Here is a 9,307-nt window from a genome sequence, read left to right as displayed (position 1 = left end):
GATCGGCTTCCAGCAGGCACATGCCTGGGGTTCGGGCCCCATCCCCAGTGTGGGGTGTGCAGGAGGCAGCTGATCGATGCTTCTCTCTCATCGATGTTTCTGACTCTCTATCCCTCTCCCTTCCTCTCTGTAAAAAATCAATAAAATATATTTAAAAAAAAGAAAGATGGACCTGATGTGGGGGGACTCTGATGATCCCTGACTTTGAGGTGCACATATTATAGGATGAGGCAGGGCAGCTACAAATAGCAGCCCTAGTGGGTGGGGGACAGTGGGAGCTGGAGGAAGACTGGTGAGTGAGGCCTCCTTCCTGCCTCAGGCCAGGCTCTCTGGCTGCCCTGGCTGCCTGGCGTGGGTAGAGGGAAGAGAGGTTCTGTGGCTGACTTGTGCGACTGTACCGGGGAGGCAGGGGGAGATTACAGATAACGTACACTTAGCCTGGTCAGCTCTTCCAGAAGACTCAAGCCACCAGCTGCAAAATGGAGTCTGAGTATCACCGCCCCACCCCTGCCTCTCACCTACTCAGGTGTTGGGCCTGAGCCCAATCACTGAATCTGAGCCCAGATACGCATCAGATGCGGGCTGATGAACAGCTGATAGCATCTGTGCTGTTACCCCGGAGGTATCTGCTTCTCCTCCCTGAGGACTCTGAAACCTAGCGCTTCCCCAAGGACTCCGCCTGTAGTCCTGCTGGCCAGTGGGGCAGGCGCTCAGGGAGGGCCTGGGGACATGCTTTGTTTGGCAAATTGTAGAGAACAGTGTACACACCAGAGCCTGATTATCCGGTTTCTTCCTTTTCCTCCACCAGGAAGCGGCAGCCCATGGCCCAGGCTCCGCTAGGAAGGATGGAAACTGGCTGGGAGGGGAGATGGAGCAACAGGGTCTCCGAGTGGACATTGGTGCCGTCGTCCCACCCACAGGTACGTCTGTGTCCTAGACGGGAGGAAAGAAAGCCGTGCTCATGTTGAGCTGGGCAGAGACTCAGGTCATTTGCATCCAGGAGCCTCATGACCTTCAAGAACTTTCCACAGGGAAGATGCCCCTCCGTTTGGGGAGCGAGAGACTCCGGAGTTTAAAAGACTCAGCCGCTCACGATGGGGCAACTGCACTGGCCCTGTTCACACAGGAGAGGGTGGCTGGGTGGTGTTTGGAACATGGGAAAGTATGAAAACAAAGAAGCGCCAATTCCTAGCAGTTCCCAAAGGAACGGCCCACGAAAGTGGAAAACCACAAAGCTACTTGGCATCTGAAAACCAAGAGCGATTCCACGTCGGAGGTGGTTCACACATTTCCGACACCGTTCCTAGGAAGGAACTTTGTCGAAGTCCCATGCCCAAGATGACAGTGTGACCAGGAATTTGCTTTTTCAAATCCCAGAGAAGTAGGATTAAAGTTGGGTGTTCTTTCTCCTGGAAAATGTTAGTTTTAGGAGGAATTCAGAAAGATCTGACTACACAGATGCAGAGAAATGGGGTGCAGGGCAGAGTTCTCCCCAGAGTGGTCCTTGAACAGCATCAGAGTCATCACATATGTCTGGGGGTGGGGCCCAGGAAGCTGATTCCATTTTAAATGATGGTCCATCATACACACAGTGAAGGGCACAAACCTGAAGTGTGAACAGTCCAATGAGTTTTCACGTGAATAGAGCTGTATAATTACCACTCAGATTAAGACATAGAACACTTTCAAGCTCCCTGAAGGCTCCACCCTACCTCTTCTCATTAGAGGTAATTAGCCCACCCTCCCCTTCTGGCAGCCATCAACTACTGATCTGATTTTTATCACTATTGGCTCACTTTTTTGTTCTTAAATGTCACACAGATAGAATTAATTCTACACAAGCACACACACACATATACTAGTGGCCTGGTGCACGGATTCGTGCACATTGAAAGCAAATTAATTAGAAGGTGGCCAGTGGGGCAGGACTGGGTGAGAGATGGGTCAGACACACCCTGGAGCCAACCTCCGGCAGTCCCTCCCTGGGGGGCCCACCTGGGGCAGCACTGAGGCTCAAAGGGTGTCTGTGGATTGAGTGGGGTCTCTCTGGCAGGTGGGGTCCCTCAGCCTGGCCTGAGGGGATCAGGCCAAAACCAGCAGTTTGACATCCCCCAAGGGGTCCCAGAGTGTGAGAGGGCATTCTGCAAAGTTGCTATCGCTCAGCAGCTCCTGTGTTGAGCGTCTGCCCCCTGGTGGTCATACCTACCAGCTGGTCCACGGTTTGGACAGTTGTTTAGCCTTTTATATATATAGATACTCTTTAGTGTGTTGTGAGAAATAGAGTGAAGAAATAAAATGGAGTCATTCTAGTCAAGCTGCTAAATTACTAAAAATCAAGCAGGTTGAGGCACAAGGAAAGAATTCTATTATTATTTTTTAAAATTTGTTCTATTCTTGTTCTAATTAGCCTGGAAACATAAAGTGTTGAACTTTCCAGTCCTGAGTCAATGTCCCAGACAGCCTGCCATCCATTATCCAGATCACTGGTCATCTAGAGCAGGGGTGAGGAATGTCTGGCCCTCAGGCCTAGTAAGGCCCATGAGATCATTTGGTCTGGACCTGCCAAGGCATTAGGAGTGAGTTAATTAAATATAGCAGGCTAATTTTTAAGTTGATAATTTTGTATGGACCTTGAATGATGTTATAAATATCCAAATGGACTTTGGCAGAAAAATGGTTCCCCACCATTTACTGATCTAGAGTAAATACCTTGGACCAACCCAGAGGCTAAGAATGCAAGACCAATTCTTCTCAAGAATATACTTTTTACTATAAGAACGCTCAGCGTTTCTCTCTTCTTCAGAACACTCTGGGCATTATGTAAGTTGCATTTCTGGTTTGCAACCCTAAAACTCTTGAACCAGCCTTATTTTCATCCGTTAAAATTTTACCCATCTGGGAGGTGGAGTGGGTAGCTTTGTATTTTTTAAAAATATAGTTTTATTGATTTCAGACAGGAAGGGAGAGGGAGAGAGAGATTGAAGCATCAATGATGAGAAAGATTCATTGATTGGCTGCCTCCTGCACACCTCCTACTGGGGACCGAGCCCGCAACCCAGGCATGTGCCCTTGACTGGAATGGAACCCGGGACCCTTCAGTCTGCAGGCCAACGCTCTATCCACTGAGCCAAACCAGCCAGGGCTGGGCAGCTGTATTTTTAAACAAGCTCTCCTTCAGATTTTTATGAACGATCCAGGATAAGGAACTGGTTCGGGGAAAGACCTTGGCACTTGAAGGAAGCCAGCTGGACTTGGAATTCTCTCTTCACCACTTCCTGGCCGTATGATCCCAGTTGCCTTTTCGTTTTCGTGGGCTTCAGTTTTTTCATCTATACAATGAATTATTAACGATCCCTAACAAGTATTGAGTGCTTACCAGATGCCAGCCACTGTCCTAAGCACTGTATGTGTATTAACTCATTGAATTCTCTCGACAAATGATGAGGTGGGTGCTATTGTTATCTCCGGTTTAGAGAAGGGGACACGGACTTACTGGGATTCACACCCAGGCCATCTGCCACTCCTCCATCGCCATCGGGAGGCAGTTTGAGGATGAAAGGAGAACATGGGAGTGAAAGCTTTGCACAGGCAGGCAGGACAGCTAGTACATAATGATTCTTCTTCCATGGGCCTCAGTGGGAAATTGCCTTCCATCTTATGAAATATGCAGAAATTAATCTAAACAAACAAGCAAACAAAAAAGCCAGCCACGATCACGATAGATGAAGCCCGAAAGGTAGGATCTTTGTAGGATCCAGAAAAATCCAGCATTAACCAGGGAAGAAGACACCTCTATGGCTCCCTGCCTTGGGTATTTTGGCCCATTGGTAGGTAGGAGGCTTTCGACAGATGTGTCAGACTTCATCTAAGTGTCAATCCATCAACTCCCTTCACCCTGACTTTGTACTGAACAAAGAACCTTCTGGTATTGATTTCCTTTCCCAAAAGTATCCTTCCTGAAAGAGACTTTGCTAACCAGCCAACCTCAGAATTCCTGTCTGTGGGGTGGCTTCACTCCTCGGTGTAAATTAATAAATTGCTTTTCAGGTTTATCAATCAGTCTCCTATGAGTTTGTTTAGTGTAGGTCATTTCCCTCACACCTAATCACAACAACTAAGCTCTCACAGGGAGGCTGGGGAGGAAACACCATCAGGGTAGTATAAGTGAGATGTCCAAAGAATGGTATGAAAAGGTATGCTGTGAGACTGAAACCAAGGATCCTTATAACGTTGATTAAATTTATCTTTAAGACCTAGCTCTAGAAATCACATCTCTCCATATACCATTCAGAGACCAAGTCCCCCGATAATCAGCAAGCTTCAAGCTTCAAGGTGGCAAAAGACAGCAGCCCGGACCTGCCTAATGATTACACAGTCTGGACCTCTGCAGGCTAAAGGTAACATCTTGCTCTAAGATATGTTTCAGCCCCTGAGCCCTAAGGTGGAATGTCCCCCTGGCTACTTTCCCATGAAGCCAGTCAGAGGGATGCTGGAACAGCCCTTAGCACTGTCCTCAAGACCTGAAGAAATGCTTCATCACCCTTTCCTCACCTCTGACAATCAGGTCCCAGCATGACTGGAATCCCTAACCCTCACTGTTTTGTGATTTTACCTTTATAATCTGTAACCTACATGCCATAGGGGAGTTTGGGCCTTTCAGCATTAGATTCCCGTTCTCCTGGGTGGCGCCGTTCATAACAAAATAGCCTATATTTTCCACAGCAATTCTTGGTGTTGGCTAGCACCAGATGGACAAACTCTTTCTGTTTGATAACAAGACCAAGGAGGACAGAGAGAGGATTCTGAGTGGGGAAGTTTGGGGGGTAGGGGAGCATCAAGGAAGGCTTCCTGGAGGAATCTGCTTACCTGGGTTGGAAGTCTATCTCTTCCCACTTACCAGCAGTGTGAGTTGGCAGGTTACTCTCTCTCTCTCTCTGGGCCTCTGAGTTTTCACCTTTAAAGTGGGCATAATGCATAGAGCGTCGGCCTGCGGACCGAAGGATCCCAGGTTTGATTCCAGTTACGGGCGTATTCACGGTGCGTGCAAGAGGCAACCAATTGATGCATTTCCCTCACATTGATATTTCTCTCTGTCTTTCTCTCTGTCTTTCCCTCTCTCTAAAAATCAATGGAAAAATACCCTCAGGTGAGAATTAAAAAACAACAACAAGATAAAAACAAATAAAGTGGGCATAATGTTAGCAGTCGCCTTACCGGGGTGGCCATAAGGGTGAAGTGATTCTCTTAGCACAGTGCTTGACCTACAAGCTACACTCAGTAAATGGTGGCCATTCCTGTTGTCGTTATTAACACCCAAATGATGTTTTCATTGAGGGGAATTCTAGGAGAAGGAGACACATTCAAGGCAAGTTCGTCTCAAAGGGAGTGAACGCCGAGTCGGTTTGCTTTAAGACTCAGAAGGCAGAAGCCATTTGCAGCCGAAGGCTCCTTCCTTGAGTGTGGTCACAGCCCGCCTGCGGTTTCGCAGCCCAGGGGCAGAGCTGCCGTACAATCTATAAGAATCCATCAGCCTCGAGAACTTCCGTGGTTTCTGAGTCACTGTCAGGCCATTTCAGCTTCCAAGCAGAAACTCCTGGGGCAGGCTCACCATCTGTCCTCTGAACAGGGAGGGGAGACTGCTGCACCCCACGGCAGACCCCTGCTCCCCCCTTCACGGAGTCCCAGTGTCGCAGCCAGTCCCAAAGGGAAAGGTGCTCTAGAGGGTCCAGCGAGGGCGTTCCAGACCCACATCCCTGCTTCTCTGCCCAGGGTCCTGTCTACAGATCCTGATGGGGCCTTTTCTAGTGTCACCAAAACTTGATCTGGCAGATGCAGGGAGGAAGGGTAGAGAGGGACAGGAAGGCATGTGAAAGGGGTGCTGGGGTTTCAGCCATATGTGTGCACTCCTGGCAGGTGGAGAGGTTCCCCTTCTCCCCAATTTCCCCCTCCTTCCAGTTAGTCCCTGACACCTCCCCCGCTCCCCTGTCCCCCACTTCTGTACCATGGAAACTGCTCCCTTGGCCTTTCCCCATAGCAAAAGGGGAGTGTTCCATTGGCCCCAGCTATTTCCTGTTCTTTTTATCTTGTTCTATTTCCTGTTGTTTTCACTCAGGAATCCTGTCTCCTCCTCCTGGACCCATTTCTTCTTTTCATGAGAGTGCATGTGGGTGGGGGTAGGTGGTTAGAAAAGTCAGGCCGCGAGACACAGCCCCATGGCTGAATGAGAGGCAGTGTTCCTCTCTTGTTTTAACCAAGGACACCTCTGAAAGGGGTACCACTCCCATTCCTGTTACTAATAATTGCTGCCCATATTAACCCAATTCGGAGGTCATGCTCTGTCCAGCGCCTGGGGTGGGGGGCTCAGGGAGGCTGGTGGGGTACTGGTTAAGAATGTCCCAGCTCTGCCACTGACTACCTCTGTGATCTCGGGGGAACTGCTTAATTCATTAATCAATTGCATTATCTTAGGTGGCCCAGATAATGGATGCTAACAACACCACCTGCCTCCATAGGATTGTCATGAGAGGTCGTGAGAGTCAGCACAAAGCATTTAGAATGGTGCCTGATGGGTGGTCAGCACTCAGTGAATATGAGGCCCTACTGATAGGTGTTACGTTACCTCTCAGGGGTCACGTGTGGTCCTTAGCTTGGGAGGTTCAGAAGCTGTCAGTGCACCCAGGGTACTGTGTTCTGGCAAAGCCTATGTGAGAAGTCAAGTTACCAATAGACGGTTTCCTGGTGAACATGGACGTAGAGCTGGGTGGAGGGCAATGAGCAGCAGGCGGCTCATGTGGCCTCTTTCTATCACAGGAACTGGCCCGGAACCTCCCTGTGGCTGGTCCAGGAGCCCTACTCCCCTGAACGCGTGCACGCATGCAGAGGGAGACTGATCTGATTGCAAACATCTGCTGACTCCAACATCCTCCAGAGCTGAGCTGGTTGACTTGACCGGCTAGAGCAACCCCAGTAGCTTTAGGGCGTCCTTTTGGATTCACCCTTGGTTAGAGAAAAGTCTCCCCGGAGCAAGGAGGCCTCATCTTCATTCAGGGCTACGTAGAGGCTTCCAGGCTTGTCAGAACCGCTGAGCACAGCGGGAGACACCCTGAAGGGCCAGCTGCCAGACTCGCTCCCCCTCTGTCCTCTCCGGCTCTTGAAGAGACTTCCTTCCCACAGCTCACAGCACGCACACAGGCCCCTGCTCTGGACAAGCCTTCTCGAGTGGGGAGGTCACCCTGGTTACACTGATGTTTGCTTGGGTGTTGCCTAGAGCTCAGTTCCCTGGGGTATGACTCCTGATGCAGATGGCTGAGCTCACGCAGCATGCGGTGGTATTTCCCCTCCTCTGTTCCTTTTTTAGGTTAGGGGCACTTTGCAATCCTCAAATATGACTTCCTGATTGCCTTTGTTTTCCAGTAATTAATACTTTTTGTTAACAACAAAAGCTGCATGTATCAGTTAGCTAGTATACTAATTGGGTGATTTTCTTGCATTATCTTTAATTCATACAACAACCCAATTCCACTTTTACCTATAGGTGAGGAGACTGAAGCTCAAAGGGATCCATAAAATCAGTAAATTGGCCCCAAATCTGTGGGTGCTTGTTTTGTGTGTTTTTTTTTTTTTTTTGGGCATTGCTTCAAGATGGTGCATATTTTCTCCCAAGTTGGAATGAAAAAAATTTGAATTTACCTTTTATCTTCTAAAAACAAACTCTTGAAAGCTGGTAAACCCAGATATTTTGATTTGCACAAGCCTGGATTTTGCAAGGACAAAAAGTTTATGTTTTGCTTCATTTGTCTTTTTGCTTGGCATATCTGAAATCCAAGGCCTTTATCAAAGAAAACCATGGGAATCAATGGCTGAATGGCGATGGTTTGAAAGCAGGTAATGTCCGGGTGAGAGATGATGTCTGAAGAAGGCAGTGGCCAAGGATGGACAGGAGAGATATTCAGGAGTAGAATCAATAGACGTGATTAAGTGATATGGGCTGCTGTCCAAGTGCCTTCACTTAGGCCGTCACTCCAGCCTCCAGCGTGGCCATTCCCCTGGCCGTGTCTGCTCTCGCTGGTTGCTGAATGTTCTTGCTCTGTCCGGGCTCCATGCCTCTGCATGTGCTGATCATGCCAGAAATCTTGGGGTTCTTTGTCTCCCCAGCTAGAGAACGAGCTCCTTGAAGGAAGGTGCTGAATCTCTTCTCTCGGAATCCCAGCCTCCGGCACAAAGCCTCAGGCACCACGAAGGCTTGTTGAGCGGATCAATACCTTAAAAAAGGATGCAGGGTGAAGAGAAAAAGGAAGTAAAGGGAGAAAGAATGAAGACATCGGGGGCGCCATCAGATCTTATTATAATCACTCCTCTCTCTGATGTTACATGTTAATCCTCATCAGAGTGAGGCATGAGAGTGATCTGATGAGCAGGTGCCTGTTCCTCTGCTAGCTGCTGGAACTCGAGCCAAAACGAACAGGGTTGGTTCATCCTGTCATTCTGCCCCGACAGTTTCCGTGAGACTCGCATCCCTAGGGGCAGTGCCTTCTGCAGACATTGATGTGGGTGTGAGCCGGGGCACTGAGAACCAAGGGAGAGGTAACAAGACGAGGTGGACAGAGCCCTGACGACCTGTCCTGAGTCCTGGGCTCCAGTCCTGGATGCCCGGGCAGCCGGTGAGCTGGGCTTTCTGACAGGCTCCTGCCAATTGACATTCTAAAATCTCTATTTGCTTTGACTTCTTCTGTTCTTTCCTTGCTACTTCCACACTCACTGATCCCCCCAGGTCCTCAGGAGACCAAATTGTAAGCCAGAGCAGGAGATAGGGCTTGAATTAATTTCAGTGTCTTTGTGTCTTGCAGTAACAGAAAATCTTGCATCTTAAATCCTGTTTGTCTAAGCGGCTATATTTTCTTATGTGTTTTCCCTGCATCAGTTAATTGTGCGTGTTTTTAAAAATATATTCCATCAGTTAATTCTGAAGGAAAAGATTGATAGAGAGAGCATCAGACATTGTTTTCTCTAATGTCCAAATGTTCTAGGTTAAGTCCCTGCAGCAACAAACTCACCTCCTATTTCTCCCATCCAAGTACTAACCAGGCCCAACCCTGCTTAGCTTCCGAGATCAGACGAGATCGGGCGCGTTCAGGGTGGAATGGCCGTAGACTCACCTCCTATTTCTTTGGTGACAATGACTGTAATTAAGCACTACAGCTCTCACCTCACAGCGGGGCAGGCAGAGAGCTTGCTCAGGGCTGTGTAACTATGACACCCGGGGAACAGGACCATAGCTGTCCCCATTCCATGCGGTCAGTGGCTTGTG

At 48.9% G+C, this 9,307-nt stretch overlaps 1 long non-coding RNA gene across 1 annotated transcript in view; it reads left to right on the top strand.

Annotated features, from left to right (window-relative positions):
- LOC107184414 overlaps positions 1-9,307 on the top strand; it is a 16,954-nt gene that overhangs the window by 7,009 nt on the left and 638 nt on the right. The gene's annotated exons all lie outside the window — the stretch shown is intronic.

This window comes from Myotis davidii, unplaced genomic scaffold, assembly GCF_000327345.1.
Source record: "Myotis davidii unplaced genomic scaffold, ASM32734v1 scaffold1286, whole genome shotgun sequence".
Classification (NCBI taxonomy): Eukaryota; Metazoa; Chordata; class Mammalia; order Chiroptera; family Vespertilionidae; genus Myotis; species Myotis davidii.
The sequence above is the reverse complement of the archived record's forward strand: the minus strand, read 5'-3'. Positions and strand labels throughout refer to the sequence as shown.